The sequence below is a fragment of the Pan paniscus genome, chromosome 10, assembly GCF_029289425.2.
Source record: "Pan paniscus chromosome 10, NHGRI_mPanPan1-v2.0_pri, whole genome shotgun sequence".
NCBI lineage: Eukaryota > Metazoa > Chordata > Mammalia > Primates > Hominidae > Pan > Pan paniscus.
This window is the reverse complement of record NC_073259.2, coordinates 39,390,702-39,409,970: the sequence shown is the minus strand read 5'-3', so window position 1 is coordinate 39,409,970 and position 19,269 is coordinate 39,390,702.

Sequence of the window (19,269 nt, the reverse complement as noted above, 5' to 3'; positions counted from 1 at the left end):
ACATGTATACATATGTAACAAACCTGCACGTTGTGCACATGTACCCTAGAACTTAAAGTATAATAAGAATAGTAAAAAAGAAAGCTTTGGAACATGAAAAAAAATCAGAAATATTCAGAGAATGCTGCTATTACTACATTTATTCTCATTATACTAGAGTTTCTAGCCTGATTATTAAAATAAGAAAAGGAAATAAAGGGTCAAATAGTGGAAAGGAAGAAAGAAAAAAATGTCATTATTTGTGGATGGCCTGATTATCTGTATAAAATCAAAAATCAAAATAACCTATAATTTATCAAAATTGATATACTTCAATATCTTCATTTATAAAATATAGATAATAATGTCCACTTTGTTTATGAGAATTAAGTAAAATGCTGTGTATAGTCCTACGACATTGAAATTATACTGCAGTTTCTCAGCTTCTCCTGCAACCAGAATGCAGACTTGTGAACTAGCTCTTCTAATTTTAGGAACTTTCACAAGACCTTAGCCTGGAGATGAGCAGTGTGTGAAAACAGCCTTCATTTTGCTGGCATATAATGCCTGCCAAAACATACAGGTTGAAAGGACAGCAATGATTGCAGGACTGATTTCTGATAAGGAAATACGCTTTACTGTTGTTTTAATCAAATTCTTGGCATTTAGTACTTGGCAGCACCCATGGCCATGCAGGAGGTTTTCTCATCAAACCAGTCCTGTGGCAAAGTTGTTAGCATTTTTACCAGAAGCTTGGACATCTTTTTCTCCAGCCTTTCTAATAATTTCAGGAACTGATAGTCTTTGTTAAATTACTTTTCTGTTTAAGTTAGCCTTAGACTAGGATAGTTTGCAATAACTACCTTGACTAATACACAATTACTTTCACTTTTAAAAATCTTTATCATGCATGCTTATTTTACAAGGTTGAATTAGTTGTTTGTAGACAATATAGAATTTACATTTCTTTTTTAAATTTTATTTTATTTTATTATTATTATACTTTAAATTTTAGGGTACATGTGCACAATGTGCAGGTTTGTTACATATGTATACACGTGCCATGTTGGTGTACTGCACCCATTAACTCGTCATTTAGCATTAGGTATATCTCCTAATGCTATCCCTCCCCCCCTCCCAAGACATTTATGCAGCCAAAAAACACATGAAAAAATGCTCGTCATCACTGGCCATCAGAGAAATGCAAATCAAAACCACAACGAGATACCATCTCACATCAGTTAGAATGGCAATCATTAAAAAGTCAGGAAACAACAGGTGCTGGAGAGGATGTGGAGAAATAGGAACACTTTTACACTGTTGGTGGGACTGTAAACTAGTTCAACCATTGTGGAAGTCAGAATTTATATTTCTTACCAATTAATTTACCATGAGTATTCGTTCTACATTATTTGCTTTTCACTGTTTTTTATTTTATGATTATAAGATAATCGAACATTGTGTTAGATCCATTTTGCTGCAGGACACTTAGGTTATTTCCAGGTTATGGCTATTTTAACCAATGTAGCAACAATCACTTTTATGCATTTAACTTTTTCCCCTTCTTTGAATCCATTCTTAGGATAATTCCCGTGGTGTGCATTTTGTACCTACTGCTCTGTTGACTTCCAAAATATTGCCTCACGTTTCTCAACATAACTTTGGAAACCCTGGAATGTAACATATTTTCAGAGAATTTTTATACCCATTGCCTTGTTTATCCGAAAAAATTCTGTGTTTGACAGGGCAGGTTTCATTAAATTCTTTCAGTTGATAAACTGAGCTTCAGATTTTTTCATGATGTGCCCAGTTTTTACCCTGTTGGTAGGAGAGCTGACATGAGAACTCCGTGATGCCAGTAGTCTATTTCTGATGCCTTTAATTTCCATCAAGCACCTACTTGATTCCGAACACTGTTCTAAGCTATGGGGCTATAGCTGTGAGCAAGACAAGGTGAAAAAAAGTTCTTACTCTCATGGAATTTACCTTCCATGAGACAAGAAACAAAGGGGATAATTTCAGATAACTGTGTCATGAAAGTCCTGCTAAATAGATGAGTCATTTAGATACAGATTCCATTTTGATGTTTCTGTGGAGGTATATCTTCAAATGTGTCAAGATAATCCTAGTTAAATTGATAATAATCTTACTTTTTTTTTTTTTGGTGGAGTCTGGTTCTGTTGCCCAGGCTGGAGTGCAGTGGCATGATCTCAGCTCACTGCAGCCTCCACCTCCTGGGTTCACGCTATTCTCCTGCCTCAGCCTCCTGAGTTGTTGGGACTAGAGGTGCCCACCACCACACTTGGCTAATTTTTTGTATTTTTAGTAGAGATGGGGTTTCACCGTGTTAGCCAGGATGGTCTCGATCTCCTGACCTCATGATCCTCCCGCCTCGCCCTCCCAAAGTGTTGGGATTACAGTAGTGAGCCACTGCGCCTGGCCAATAATAATCTTACTTTTACATCTTACCTGTTATACACTGTTATACTGTTCATCCCACTCGGCACTTTACAGGCACATCCTTCTATTGTCAAAATGAGTTCCGTGTAACATTAGGCGGGTTTATGTCTGAACTAAATGAGGATTTCACTCACTTACTCACTTGTTTATTCCTTCATTTATCTAATTTGCTTTTTCATTCATCAAATATTTTCAAAACTGTACTACATGTCAGACATTGTGCTAAACGCTGTAGCTATAAAGAGAAATAAGGCATGGTCCCTGCTATTGAAAAGCTAAGAGATGAATAGACTTTTGGATGAAATGTGTCGTTTCAGTCTTGTAACATTACCTGACTGTAGCTTATAGAGTTATAAAATCAATACTGTTTGCCTTATTCATCCTCGCATGATTTTCATTTTGCTTTAATCTTATCCTCTTTTGCTTTACCAAAACGGAGGACCTAATTTTAGTTTTGCTTCTAAGCAAGAACAATGTGTATTCTGTAGGGTGTCCTTTAAAGTTTCATGCCTCTGTTTTTAAGGTTTAGAGGGCTGATGACAGAGATTTGAGATACTTCAACCTAGTTAACAGTGTGAAATCCTACACCTTACCTCTGTAGTTTCTCATAATATCATTTCTCTGAGTGAACTGTCATTTGAAAGATGTCTTAATAGAATCTTGTATTTAAATAGCAGTTCATTTGTTTTTGTTTCTCATTAATGAAAAGTTATATCATAATTTCTGATCTGAAAAAATTGGTATAAATTCTGTCTCTTAGACTTAAAAAGCCTAATTACCTTAATAACATATTCTTTACCTTTCTTATCCTATTTTTTTTGTGTGTGTGGAAGATGTACACATATCTATCCCCATCCTTCCACCACTAAATTTGGCCACTTGTGAACAATCAGAGAAGCAAGTGTGGAATTTGCACTATCTGCTCACATGCATTAGTGTGAGCATCCTTGTGTGTTTCTTTACAAATATAAGCATTTATGTTTGTGTACAGTTCAAAAACATGGTCAGTTTTGATAGCTAGAAATTTCATAACTATAATTTATAGAATATTTGACTATAGAATTCAAAATGGCTATGCAATGAAATAAATCAATTTTAGCAACACTTTTTTTTTTTCATATAGATTCAGGGCTTTGTGTTTTTAGGACTGGAAATGGAGGTATTTCAGGGAGAGATTGTAATTCTCTGAAGTTTGTGTGTGTGTGTGTGTGTGTGTGTGTGTGTTGGCCTAATGAGATAAGGAATTAATCATATGGCATTTTCTGTAGATATCAGTTGCTTATCTGAAACTGCAGCATTTGTATGAACTGATAATTCTTTTTGTCTTCTTCCTTCCTACTTGTCTGCCTCTCTCTTTTCTATCTTATTTCAGTTTCAATTTCTCCTTCTTCCTATCCTATGTTTATTGAGATATGTATGAAGGACTATGACCTACTTGGGGCATGGGTAAATATTTACAGTTTGAAGAGTGAACAAGATTTATAGAGTTACAAAAATGATTTATTAGGAGTTCCTGATAGAAATAGCACAATAAATTTCAGAAAGGGATCTTTTTTTTTTTTTTAAGAGACAGGGTCTGGAGTTCCTGATAGAAATATCATAATAAATTTCAAAACGGGATTTTTTTTTGTAAGGGACAGGGTCTTACTCTATCAACCAGGCTAGAATGCAGTGGTTTGATCATAGCTCACTGCAGCCTCAAACACCTGGGCTCAAGCAATCCTCCTGCCTCAGCCTTTCACGTAGCTAGGACTATAGGCACATGCCACCATGCTTGGCTCACGTTTTAATTTTTTAAATTTCTGTAGAGACAAGGTCTTGCTGTGTTACTCAGGCTGGTCTTGCACTTCTGGCCTCAAGTGATCCTCCCTCCTTGGCCTCTCAAAGCACTGGGATTACAGGCATGAGCCACTGCATCAAGCCAAAAAGGAAAATATTTTTAAGAGTATGATTTTGGAAACTTTTATTTCATTTTTTTTACAGTTGGTTTATCATTTTTTTATGATTGGCTCAGTGAAATACCTAGACCAATGGTCTCAACTGGGTGGAATCTTGCTTTCCCAGGAACATCTGGCAATATCTGGAGACATTTCTTACTGTTGTAACTTGGTGGTGGGGCAGTGCTACTGGCATGTAGTGGGCAGAGGCCAAGGAGGCTGCCATAATGCCCAGGGCTTCCTTGACAGCAAGAATTATCCTGCCCAAGAGAGCTGAGACTGGAATCTCACTGCTCCCCATCCCCACAAAAGCTGGGTATCGTGATTAAAGAGAAAGTGCCAGTGGGTCTTGGCATATTCTTTTTTTTCTAACAAAAACTTTTATTGTGAAATATGACATACATACAGAAGAATACATATACACATACACACATAGCCATGCAATTTAAATAATATATGGATTTTTTATACTCACTACCCAGAATAAAAATAGAATATTACCAGCACCTTTGAGATATTCTGAATCTTTTTTTATACACATATATTGTTTATTGTTTTCAGTAATAGGTACTGTGGTACTTCCAATACTTAGAATTATTTTTTTTATTATACTTTAAGTTCTGGGGTACATGTGCACAACGTGCAGGTTTGTTACATGTGTATACATGTGCCATGTTGGCGTGCTGCACCAAGGAACTCGTCATTTACATTAGGTATATCTAATGCTATCCCTCCCCCCTTCCCCCACCCCACAACAGTCCCCGGAGTGTGATGTTCCCCTTCCTGTGTCCATGTGTTCTCTTTGTTCAATTCCCACCTATGAGTGAGAACATGTGGTGTTTGGTTTTTTGTCCTTGCAATAGTATGCTGAGAATGATGATTTCCAGTTTCATCCATGTCCCTACAAAGGACATGAACTCATCACTTTTTATGGCTGCATAGTATTCCATGGTGTATATGTGCCACATTTTCTTAATCCAGTCTATCGTTGTTGGACATTTGGGTTGGTTCCAAGTCTTTGCTATTGTGAATAGTGCCGCTATAAACATACGTGTGCATATGTCTTTAAAGCAGCATGATTTATAGTTCTTTGGGTATATACCCAGTAATGGGATGGCTGGGTCAAATGGTATTTCTAGTTCTAGATCCCTGAGGAATCACCACACTGACTTCCACAATGGTTGAACTAGTTTACAGTCCCACCAACAGTGTAAAAGTGTTCCTATTTCTCCACATCCTCTCCAGCACCTGTTGTTTCCTGAATTTTTAATGATCGCCATTCTAACTGGTGTGAGATGGTATCTCATTGTGGTTTTCATTTGTATTTCTCTGATGACCAGTGATGATGAGCATTTTTTCATGTGTTTTTTGGCTGCATAAATGTCTTCTTTTGAGAAGTGTCTGTTCATATCCTTCACCCACTTTTTGATGTGGTTGTTTGATATTTTCTTGTAAATTTGTTTGAGTTCTTTGTAGATTCTGGATATTAGCCCTTTGTCAGATGAGTAGGTTGCAAAAATTTTCTCCCATTTTGTAGGTTGCCTGTTCACTCTGATGGTAGTTTCTTTTGCTGTGCAGAAGCTCTTTAGTTTAATTAGATCCCATTTGTCAATTTTGGCTTTTGTGGCCATTGCTTTTGGTGTTTTAGATATGAAGTCCTTGCCCATGCCTATGTTCTGAATGATATTGCCTAGGTTTTCTTCTAGGGTTTTTATGGTTTTAGGTCTGACATGAAAGTCTTTAATCCATCTTGAATTGATTTTTGTATAAGGTGTAAGGAAGGGATCCAGTTCCAGCTTTCTACATATGGCTAGCCAGTTTTCCCAGCACCATTTATTAAATAGGGAATCCTTTCCCCATTGCTTGTTTTTGTCAGGTTTCTCAAAGATCAGATAGTTGTAGATATGCGGCATTATTTCTGAGGGCTCTGTTCTGTTCCATTGTCTATATCTCTGTTTTGGTACCAGTACCATGCTGTTTTGGTTACTGTAGCCTTGTAGTATAATTTGAAGTCAGGTAGCGTGATGCCTCCAGCTTTGTTCTTTTGGCTTAGGATTGACTTGGCAATGTGGGCTCTTTTTTGCTTCCATATGAACTTTAAAGTGGTTTCTTCCAATTCTGTGAAGAAAGTCATTGGTAGCTTGATGGGGATGGCATTAAATCTCTAAATTACCTTGGGCAGTATGGCCATTTTCACGATATTGATTCTTCCAACCCATGAGCATGGAATGCTCTTCCATTTGTTTGTATCCTCTTTTATTTCATTGAGCAGTGGTTTGTAGTTCTCCTTGAAGAGGTCCTTCATGTCCCTTGTAAGTTGGATTCCTAGGTATTTTATTCTCTTTGAAGCAATTGTGAATGGGAGTTCACTCATGATTTGGCTCTCTGTTTGTCTGTTATTGGTATATAAGAATGCTTGTGATTTTTGTACATTGATTTTGTACATTAATTCCTGAGACTTTGCTGAAGTTGCCTATCAGCTTAAGGAGATTTTGGGCTGAGACAATGGGGTTTTCTAGATATACAATCATGTCATCTGCAAACAGGGATAATTTGACTTCCTCTTTTCCTAACTGAATACCCTTATTTCCTTCTCCTGACTAATTGCCCTGGCCAGAACTTCCAACACTATGTTGAATAGGAGTGGTGAGAGAGGGCATCCCTGTCTTGTGCCAGTTTTCAAAGGGAATGCTTCCAGTTTTTGCCCATTCAGTATGATATTGGCTGTGGGTTTGTCATAGATAGCCCTTAGTATTTTGAGATACATCCCATCAATACCTAATTTATTGAGAGTTTTTAGCACGAAAGGTTGTTGAATTTTGTCAAAGGCCTTTTCTGCATCTATTGAGATAATCATGTGGTTTTTGTCTTTGGTTCTGTTTATATGCTGGATTACATTTATTGATTTGCATATGTTGAACCAGCCTTGCATCCCAGGGATGAAGCCCACTTGATCATGATGGATAAGCTTTTTGATGTGCTGCAGGATTCTGTTTGCCAGTATTTTATCGAGGATTTTTGCATCAATGTTCATCAAGGATATTGGTCTAAAATTCTCTTTTTTTGTTTTGTCTCTGCCAGGCTTTGGTATCAGGATGATGCTGGCCTCATAAAATGAGTTAGGGAGGATTCCTTCTTTTTCTATTGATTGGAATAGTTTCAGAAGGAATGGTACCAGCTCCTCTTTGTACCTCTGGTAGAATTCGGCTGTGAATCCATCTGGTCCTGGACTCTTTTTGTTTGGTAAGCTATTGATTATTGCCACAATTTCAGAGCCTGTTATTGGTCTATTCAGAGATTCCACTTCTTCATGGTTTAGTCTTGGGAGGGTGTATGTGTCGAGGAATTTATCCATTTCTTCTAGATTTTCTAGTTTATTTGAGTAGAGGTGTTTATAGTATTCTCTGATGGTAGTTTGTATTTCTGTGGGATCGGTGGTGATATCCCCTTTTATCATTTTTTATTGCATCTATTTGATTCTTCTCTGTTTTATTCTTTATTAGTCTTGCTAGTGGTCTATCAATTTTGTTGATCTTTTCAAAAAACCAGCTCCTAGATTCATTAATTTTTTGAAGGGTTTTTTGTGTCTCTATCTCCTTCAGTTCTGCTCTGATTTTAGTTATTTCTTGCCTTCTGCTAGCTTTTGAATGTGTTTGCTCTTGCTTTTCTAGTTCTTTTAATTGTGATGTTAGGGTCTCAATTTTGGATCTTTCCTGCTTTCTCTTGTGGGCATTTAGTGCTATAAATTTCCCTCTACACACTGCTTTGAATGTGTCCCAGAGATTCTGGTGTGTTGTGTCTTTGTTCTCATTGGTTTCAAAGAACATCTTTATTTCTGCCTTCATTTTGTACCACATTTTCTTAATCCAGTCTATCATTTTTGGACATTTGGGTTGGTTCCAAGTCTTTGCTATTGTGAATATTCTTGACAGCTTGTGAGTGAGGTGCACATCAGGCCAAGTGAAATATAGACATGTGGCAACTGATGCACAAGGTCAGGTTGAGGAAGGGAAGGACAAGGAGAGTAATAATTGTCCCTGTTACTCTGTGTGCCCTCAGGGCTCATTTCAGATTTGACTACATTTGTTTGGCTTTTCTGGGTTTGTGACACAATAGGCTCTCTAACTTCCTTCCTTTCTGGAGGCTCATGTTAGGTTTACCATTCCTGGAATCCAGTGGCGTATCATGTAACTTACATTTTCCTTTAAAAAAATATTTTAAAACTTTTTTGAAATTTATATAGACTCACACGAACTTGCAAAGATAGTACAGAGAGATCCCATCTACCCTTCGTCCAATTTCTTTTAATGGTTACATCTTAAAGAATTGTAGGACAATATCAAAGCTAAGAAATTAACATCAATGTAACGGGTGTAGTTCTATAAATTTTTTTTTGTTTTGTTTTGTTTTTTAGATGGAGTCTCACTCTGTCACCCAGGCTGGAGTGTAATGGCCCGATCTCGGCTCACTGCAACTTCCTCATCCCAGGTTCAAGCGTTTCTCCCATCTCAACCTCCCTAGTTGCTGGGACTACAGCGCACTGCCACACCCAGCTAATGTTTCTACTTTCAGTAGAGATGGGATTTCACCATGTTGGCCAGGCTGGTCTCAAACTCCCGACCTCAGGTGATCTGCCTGCTTCAGACTCCCAAAGTGCTGGGACTGTAGGTGTGAGCCACCGTGCCCCGCCAGTTCTGTGATATTTTATGACACATATAGATTCATGTAACCACCATCACAATAAAGATCCGGAATGTTTTCATAATTACAAAGATATCCCTCTACCCCTCTGTGGCCACATCCACCGCGCTTCTCCTACCATCCCTGACTCCTGGTGACTACTAGTTTTTTCTTCATCTCTATCTTTTTATTATTTTACATCTTCATTCTTTAAAATAACTTTTCTATTATAGGGAAGGTAAAATAACAAATTTAAAGAACATTATAGGATAGAGTAGTAAAGCCTTCAATTTTACACTATTTTCATCTATTTATGTCAGGGAATATCTGTGAAGCCATGTTGTCCATTTCTGGAAGAAATTCATTTGCAAAGTATTTCTTTTTCCTATTGAGTCATCTTTAGGTTTATATTAAATGTGTTTTGCATGGAGGTCTGGAATTTGATTCTTCCTGCTTCTGCTTCTCTCCTTTGTTTACTCTCTTGCCTTCTTCACAGGACCCTGGTATTCATACTACATGAGTCTTTCTGGTCAAAACTGGGTGAATTCTTGTTTTTTAAGGCTTGGTCCACTCACTTGTGTCATTATTCTGGGAAAGTAATTTTCCTGATTACGAATGAGGTTAAGCACCTTTGCAAATGTTTGTAGGCCATTTGGATGGGTGTGTTTGTGTGTGTGTGTATGTGTGTGTGTGTGTGTGTGTGTGTGTGTGATGTGCCTGTTTAAATGTCTTAAATTTTTTTCTATGTGGTTGTTCATATTTTCTTATTGATTTGTAGGAATTATTTGCATATTTTATATGAAAGTCTCGTTTTGTAATGTTAGCCGACAATATTTCCCCCATTATATGGCTTTAAAAATTAGACTTTATTTTTAAGAGTTGTTTTGGATTCACAGCAAAATTGAATGGAAGGTACAAATATTTTTCAAATATCACCTGCCCCCTCACATGCATGCTCCACTAGAGTGGTGCATTTGTTATAATTGATGAACCCACATTGACACATCACTATCACCCACTGTCCGTAGTTTACATTAAGGTTAACTCTTGATGTTGTACATTCTTTGGGTTTTGACAAATTTATAATAACACGCATCTATCATTACAGGGTTATACAGAGTAGTTTCACTGCCTTCAAAATCCTCTGTGCTCTGCCTATTCATTCCTCCATCCCCTGGCATTTCTCTTTTGACTGTCTCCATAGTTTGACCTTTTCCAGAATGTCATATAGTTGGAGTCCTATAGCACATAGGCTTTTCAGATTGGCTTCTTTCACTTGGTAATATGCATTTAAGGATCCTCTATATCTATTCATGGCTTGATAACTTCTTTATTTTTAGTGCTATATAATGTTCCATTGTTTGACTGTACTGCAGCTTCATGTTTAGTCTTTATTTGTTTAGTTTTTGTAAGTACATAGTAAGTGTATATATTTACGGATTACATGAGATATTTTGATACAAGTGTAATAATCACATCAGGGTAAACAGAGTATCCATCACCTCAAGCATTTGTCCCTTGTGTTTCAAACAATCCAATTATACTCTTTTAGTTATTTTTAAATGTAAAATTAAGTTATTGCCTATAGTCATCATGTTGTGCTATAAAATAGTAGGTCTTATTCATTCTACGTTTTGTACCCATTAACCATACCCACCTCCCCACCAGACCCCCACTACCCTTCCCAGCCGTAAACATCCTTCTACTCTTAACCTACGTAAGTTCAATTGTCTTTATTTTTAGACCCCACAGATAAGTCAAAACATGCAATGTTTGTCTTTCTGTGCCTGGCTTATTTCACTAACAAAGTGACTCCAGTTCTGTCCATGTTGCTGCAAATGATAGGATCTCATTCTTTTTTATGGCTGAATAGTACTCCGTTGTGTATATGTACCTAGGAGTAAGATTGCTGGATTGTATGTTAGCTCTACTTTTAGTTTTCTGAAGAAACTGCAAACTGTTCACCATAGTGGTTGTACTAATTTACATTCCCACCAACAGTGTATGCAAGTTCCAATTTCTCCATATCCTTGCCAGCATTTCTTATTGCCTGTCTTTTGGATATAAACCGTTTTAACTGGGGTGAGATGATATCTCATTGTAGTTTTGATTTGCATTTCTCTGATGATCAATGATATTAAGCCCTTTTTCATATACCTGTTTGCTATTTGTATGTCTCCTTTTAAGGAATATTTGTTCATATCTTTTTGCAGATTTTCAAATTGGATTATTAGATTTTTTCCTATAGAGTTGTTTAAACTCCTTATAAATTCTGATTATTAATCTCCTGTCAGACAGGTAGTTTGCAAATATTTTCTCACTTTCTGTGTGTTGTCTCTTCACTTTGTTGAATTGTTTCCTTTCTATGCAGAAACTCGTTAACTTAATGTAATCCCATTTGTCTGTTTTTGCTTTGGTTGCCTCAAAAACTATTGGTTGAATGAACAATTAAATACTGAACTGTATAGTCTCAAAATGGTTTATTTATTTATTTCAGAGACAGAGTCTTTCTCTGACCCCCAAGTTGGAGTGCAGTGGTGTGATCATAGGTTACTGCAGCCTTGAACTCCTGGGCTCAAGTGATCTTCTTGCCTCAGCCTCCCAAGTAGCGAGAGCTACCGGCATGTGCCACTGCACCTGGCTTCAATGAGTTCTAGTAATACCTAGATCTTTAAGATCTTATGACTCTTGTGCTGAAATGATTTTGGAAGTTTTAGCACTCATTGTCACTCAACTAAAGCCTTTGGCAAATGCCTATTATTGCTACCTAGTGGCAATTACTGGTATTTTTAGACTGGAAACTTTGGGCTAGCAGCTTCAAGGTACACTCCATTTGAAAGGTAATTACTAGCCTATTATTGGGCTCTGGTTGAACATGCTTCAATCAAATTTATGTCCAAACTGATGGACATAAAATTATTTTGAGAGTGAAAATGTACATCATGTCATGGGATATCATTCCAATAGGGATGAGGCACAGAGGCACTCCCTCATTAAATGGAAACAACATATTCAAGAACATATGACACTGGGTACCACTGGGGCTACTAATCCATATACATGAACAGGTGGTGTCTCTGTCTTTGCTCCCTACATTAGATCCCCTGATAAGTTACCTAATCCCATAGCTAAATGCATACCCCATTCTCCCTGACCAATTATCAGAGAGTGCCAAACAAGTAGCATGATTTATAGATGACAGCTTGAGGACAGAAGGGTAAAACTCAATTTAGAAAGCACCAGCACTGTGACTACTTGATGGCTTCATTTTAATTGAGGAGGGAAGAGACAAATGTGCTCAATGGTTAGAATTAAGAGGAGTATCCTCATGGCATCAGAGGAACTAGATAACAATAATGATATGGTATGGATTTTTTTGGTTTTTGATTTTTTTGGTAGTAGCCAATGGACTGGCAGTATAGTTTGGAAAATGGGTCTTCTTTTACTGCAAAATAAAAGAAATCCAAGTGTGGGCTACTTTGTTACAGAAAATTTTATGCATTTGAAGAGGAAAAATAAAAAAGGTGTATGTTAGCTCCTCATTTAGTGAATACCCTTCTGAACTCAGAAAGTGCTCTAAACTACAGTGCGTTAACAGAAAATTTGAGGTATAATCAGACCAACAGATCAGGAGACAATTGCCATTGCAACACCATGAGGGGCCACATGGAGAAGCACAGGTTGGTCAGGAGGCAGAGAGGGAGAGAAGGAAACTGGGCAAAAGCCTTTTTGTAGTTTCTGTGGAAGGAAGGAATGATTAAGGCAGGGTAAGCAGGCCTAGGATTGGCTAGTTTGAATAATTTCAGCACACTCTGGAGCCTAGGGGCAATCCCTAATCATCTAGTAGTTGGCCCTGGGCTAAGTAGAGCAAGTGGATAGTGGTCCAGAGCACGAGAGCCTGGTGAAGGTGGTAGTTAGGACTGTGTGGGTTCTGGAATGGTTGGTTTATATTTGAAAGGTGTACTCTTAGTCAAGTAGTTTACTATTTCTAGGAATTGGCTAACCTAGGAGGGGCAGTCCCTCTGAAGTCAGCAAAGTCCCAGATATCAAAGTATCAGAATACAGAAAATAAAGAACATGGTTAATACAATTGCCCTTGTGATATTTTGACATCATATGGAGGCCTTGGTAGAAAGCTAGAAGTGGGAAGTAATGGGAGTTTTTTATCTGGGGGGACTTACTTATATGAGGTGGTTGCCTCCTGGGGAAGGCAATCATATCTACTGATTTTTTAGAATGGAACAGATAGTAGTAACCTCACCCAGATTTCCCTCTGTGCATGGGTGTGTAGGAGTGCATGTTTTGGTAGAGAGCAAGGAGTTTACCAACATCATGTGCTAAACAGACTGTGAGCTCAGAAAACAAATAGAATCCCTAATATCAAAAAAAGAAGAGCAATAAATGTTCTGTGTACAATTTTTTAGCACCTTAGGAGAAGCAGTCCATGGACATTACTGGAATAGAGGTTTTAATGTCTGGGGTAAATACATCTCCAGCACAGGGTGCAAAGTAATTTCCAAAGATGAAGTCTTGCACTGGGATGATGTCATCTGAGGTGGTGTCACTTACAGAAGTGAGCTCCTGGGCTGAGGTGATGCCATCTGGAATGTGGGAATGGGGAATACATTCCAAGTAGAGACCTGCTCAGGTTGATGTGGGTATTGTGTTTGTGTCTTTTATGGTATTATAACAAGTCTGAGCTGTTTGCATAATTTGAAGACAACATTGGAACTGGAAGTTTGACTTGTAAATATTTCTTACATGTAGGGCCTTGTGGGTGCACACCTAGCAAAGCTGAAATTCTAGAACTTAATTGGGACAGTTAAAACCCCAATTAAGAGTGGCTGAATCTCACAATTTCCAACAATTAGAGGTTTTGCCCAGATGGGTGATAAGAAGGGTTCTGTTGCAAATAAGTTTTAAATCATATGGCTCGGTTTAGGTATAAGTTATTAATAGGATGTCAGGCTGTTTGCCAATTAAAATATCTATGGCTGAGATTGGAGCTCCAGCATTATCCTATGGGCAGACCTCTAATTTGTTAAATGACTGTGGGCTCTTTGCCTCAATTGTTGGTTTGGTTGGTGATGAGCAAGCTTGCAAGGTTTGGGTTGGAGGGCTTGTATTAACTAAACTTGATGGCATGTGGGCCTCAGCATTTCCCATAATTGATTGAGCAATTACTTGGAAGGTCTGGACTGCAGACCAATGAAAGCACCCAGACCAATAGTAGTGATACCCACAGTTAACAAAATGGTGTACAGCTGCACTTGACAGTGTTTTTTCTTTTTCTTTTTTTTTTTTTTTTTTGTGGTAGTGGTGGTGAGAATTTAGACTCAAATAGGTCCTGGGAAGACTACACACCTTTGAATTGGCCTCCAGCATTTATGGGATAGAGGCAAGATTAAACATTTATAAGTATGAGGAAGATATATTTAGGAGTCTCACGTGTAATGAATATTTATATATGTGAAGGGGAGATATATGCCCCCTTTAAATGTAGGAAAGGGCAATGGGAAAGTTTTTAAAAAATTGGTGTGAGACGTGAGTCACTGAAAGGTCCTTGATTTAAGGGAGATTAAGGCCTGGGGCAATATAGAGACACATTCCACGGTCCATTTTATGGGAAGAAATTTGAAAAAGGATTGTTTGAGGAGACTGTTATGTCTATCAATTAAACCAGCTGTCTGGTATCTATCAGGGACATGAAAATTCTACTGATGCCTTTATGAAAAAGAGCCTGGGGCAGTTCCAAGATGGCTAAATAGGAACAGCTCCAGTCTACAGCTCCCAGTGTGAGTGATGCAGAAGATGGGTGATTTCTGCATTTCCGGCTGAGGTACTGAGTTCATCTCACTGGAGCTTGTTGGACAATGGGTGCAGGACAGTGGGTGCAGCCCACCGAGCATGAGCTGAAGCAGGGTGAGGCATTGCCTCACCCAGGAAGCACAAGGGGTCAGGGAATTCCCTTTCCTAGCCAAGGGAAGCTGTGACAGACTGCACCTGGAAAATTGGGTCACTCCCACCCTAATACTGTGCTTTTCCAGTGGTCTTAGCAAAGGGCATACCAGGAGATTATATCCTGCACCTGGATCAGAGGGTCCCATGCCCACAGAACCTCACTCATTGTTCACAGAGCAGTCTGAGATCGAACTGCAAGGCTGCAGCAAGGCTGGGGGAGGGGGTGCTCATTATTGCTGAGGCTTGAGTAGGAAAGCAAAGTGGCTGGGTAGCTCTAACTGGGTGGAGCCCACCACAGCTCAAGGAGGCCTGCCTGCCTCTGTAGACTCCACCTCTGGGGGCAGGGCATAGCCAAACAAAAGGCAGCAGAAACCTCTGCAGACTTAAATGTCCCTGTCTGAAAACTTTGAAGAGAGTAGTGGTTCTCCCAGCATGGAATCTGAGAACTGAGAATGGACAGACTGCCTCCACAAGTGGGTCCTTGACCCCCGAGTAGCCTAACTGGGAGGCACCCCTCAGTATGGGCAGGCTGACACCTCACACGGCCGGGTACCCCTCTGAGATGAAGATTCCAGAGGAACGGTCAGGCAGCAACATTTGCTGTTCAGCAATATTCACTGTTCTGCAGCCTCCACTGCTGATAAACAGGCAAACAGGGTCTGGAGTGGACCTCCAGCAAACTCCAACAGACCTGCAGCTAAGGGTTCTGACTGTTAGAAGGAAAACTAACAAACAGGACATCCACACCAAAACCACATCTGTGCATCACCATCATCAAAGACCAAAGGTAGATAAAACCACAAAGATGGGGAAAAAGCAGAGCAGAAAAGCTGAAAATTCTAAAAATCAGAGCGCCCCTCCCCCTCAAAAGGAGTGCAGCTCCTCACCAGCAACAGAACAAAGCTGGATGGAGAATGGCTTTGATGAATCGAGAGAAGAAGGCTTCAGATGATCAAACTTCTCCGAGCTAAAGGAGGAAGTTCGAAACCATTGCAAAGAAGATAAAAACCTTGAAAAAAGATTAGACGAATGGCTAACTAGAATAACCAGTGTAGAGAAGTCCTTAAAAGAAGCTGAAAGCCATGGCATAAGAACTACGTGATGAATGCACAAGCTTCAGTAGCCAATTCAACCAACTAGAAGAAAGGGTATCAGTGATTGGAGATCAAATGAATGAAATGAAGTGAGAAGAGAAGTTTAGAGAAAGAAGAGTAAAAAGAAATGAACAAAGCCTCCAAGAAATATGGGACTATGGGAAAAGACCAAATCTATGCCTGATTGGTGTACCTGCAAGTGACGGGGAGAATGGAATCAAGTTGGAAAACACTCTGCAGGATATTACGCAGGAGAACTTCCCCTACCTAGCAAGGCAGGCCAACATTCAAATTCAGGAAATACAGAGAACACCACAAAGATACTCCTCAAGAAGAGCAACTCCAAGACACATAATTGTCAGATTCACTGAAGTTGAAATCAAGGAAAAAATGTTAACAGCAGCCAGAGAGAAAGGTTGGGTTACCCACAAGGGGAAGCCCATCAGACTAACAGCGGATCTCTCGGCAGAAACTCTGCAAGCCAGAAGAGAGTGGGGGCCAAAATTCAACATTCTTAAAGAAAAGAATTTTCAACCCAGAATTTCATATCCAGCCAAACTAAGCTTCATAAGTGAAGGAGAAATAAAATCCTTTACAGACAAGCAAATGCTGAGGGATTTTGTCATCACCAGGCTTGCCTTACAAGAGCTCCTGAAGGAAGCACTAAGCATGGAAAGGAACAACCATTACCAGCCACTGTAAAAACATACCAAATTGTAAAGGCCATCGATACTAGGAAGAAATTGCATTAACTAATGAGCAAAATAACCAGCTAACATCATAATGACAGGATCAAATTCACACATAATATTAACCTTAAATGCAAATGGGCTAAATGCTCCAATTAAAAGACACAGACTTGCAAATTGGATAAAGAGTCAAGACCCATCAGTGTGCTGTATTCAGGAGACCCATCTCATGTGCAGAGACACACAGAGGCTCAAAATAAAGGGATGGAGGAAGATCTACCAAGCAAATAGAAAACAAAAAAAGGCAGGGGTTGCAATCCTAGTCTCTGAAAAAATAGACTTTAAACCAGCAAAGATCAAAAGAGACAAAGAAGGCCATTACATAATGGTAAAGGGATCAATGCAACAAGAAGAGCTAACTATCCTAAATATATATGCACCCAATACAGGAGCACCCAGATTCACAAAGCAAGTCCTTAGAGACTTACAAAGAGACTTAGACTCCCACACAATAATAATGGGAGACTTCAACACCCCACTGTCAACATTAGACAGATCAACCAGACAGAAAGTTAACAAGGATGTCCAGGAATTGAACTCACCTCTGCACCAAGCAGACCTACTAGACATCTACAGAACTCTCTAACCCAAATCAACAGAATATACATTCTTCTCAGCACCACACCACACTTATTCCAAAATTGACCACATAGTTGGAAGTAAAGCACTCCTCAGCAAAAGTAAAAGAACAGAAATTATCACAAACTGTCTCTCAGACCACAGTGCAATCAAACTAGAACTTAGGATTAAGAAACTCATTCAAAACCGCTCAACTACATGGAAACTGAACAACCTGCTCCTGAATGACTACTGGGTACATAAGAAAATGAAGGCAGAAATAAAGATGTTCTTTGAAACCAACGAGAACACAGACACAACATACCAGAATCTCTGGGACACATTTAAAGCAGTGTGTAGAGGGAAATTTATAGCACTAAATACCCACAAGAAAAAGCAGGAAAGATCTAAAACTGACGCCCTAACATCACAATTAAAAGAACTAGAAAAGCAAGAGCAAACACATTCAAAATCTAGCAGAAGGCAAGAAATAACTAAGATTAGAGCAAAACTGAAGGAGATAGAGACACAAAAAACCCTTCAAAAAATCAATGAATCCAGGAGCTGGTTTTTTGAAAAGATCAACAAAATTCATAGACTGCTAGCAAGACTAATAAAGAAGAGAGAAGAATCAAATAGACACAATAAAAAATGATAAAAGGGGATATCACCACCAATCCCACAGAAATACAAACTACCATCAGAGAATACTAGAAACACCTTGACACAAATAAACTAGAAATTCTAGAAGAAATGGATAAATTCCTCGAAACATACACCCTTCCAAGACTAAACCAGGAAGAATCCCTGAATAGATCAATAACAGGCTCTGAAATTGAGCCAATAATTAATAGCCTACCAACCAAAAAAAGGTCCAGGACCAGATGGGTTCACAGCCAAATTCTACCAGAGGTACAAGGTGGAGCTGGTACTATTCCTTCTGAAATGATTCTAATCAATAGAAAAAGAGGGAATCCTCCCTAACTCATTTTATGAGGCCAGCATCATCCTGATACCAAAGTCTGGCAGAGACACAGCAAAAAAAGAGAATTTTAGACCAATATCCCTGATGAACATCGACGCAAAAATCCTCAATAAAATACTGGCAAACCGAATCCAGCAGCACATCAAAAAGCTTATCCACCATGATCAAGTGAGCTTCATCCCTGGGATGCAAGGCTGGTTCAACATACGCAAATCAATAAACGTAATCCAGCATATAAACAGAACCAAAGACAAAAACCACATGATTATCTCAATAGATGCAGAAAAGGCCTTTGACAAAATTCAACAATGCTTCATGCTAAAAACTCTCAATAAATTAGGTATTGATGGGACATATCTCAAAATAATAAGAGCTATCTATGACAAACCCACAGCCAATATCATACCGAATGGGTAAAAACTGGAAGCATTCCCTTTGAAAACTGGCACAAGACAGGGATGCCCTCTCTCACCACTCCTATTCAACATAGTGTTGGAAGTTCTGGCCAGGGCAATCAGGCAGGAGAAAGAAATAAAGGGTATTCAATTAGGAAAGAGGAAGTCAAATAATCCCTGTTAGCAGATGACATGATTGTATATTAAGAAAACCCCATCGTCTCAGCCCAAAATCTCCTTAAGCTGATAACCAACTTCAGCAAAGTCTCAGGATACAAAATCAATGCGCAAAAATCAGAAGCATTCTTATACACCAATAACAGACAAACAGAGAGCCAAATCATGAGTGAAATTCCATTCACAATTGCTTCAAAGAGAATGAAATACTTGGGAATCCAACTTACAAGAGATGCGAAGGACCTCTTCAAGGAGAACTACAAACCACTGCTCAATGAAATAAAAGAGGGCAAA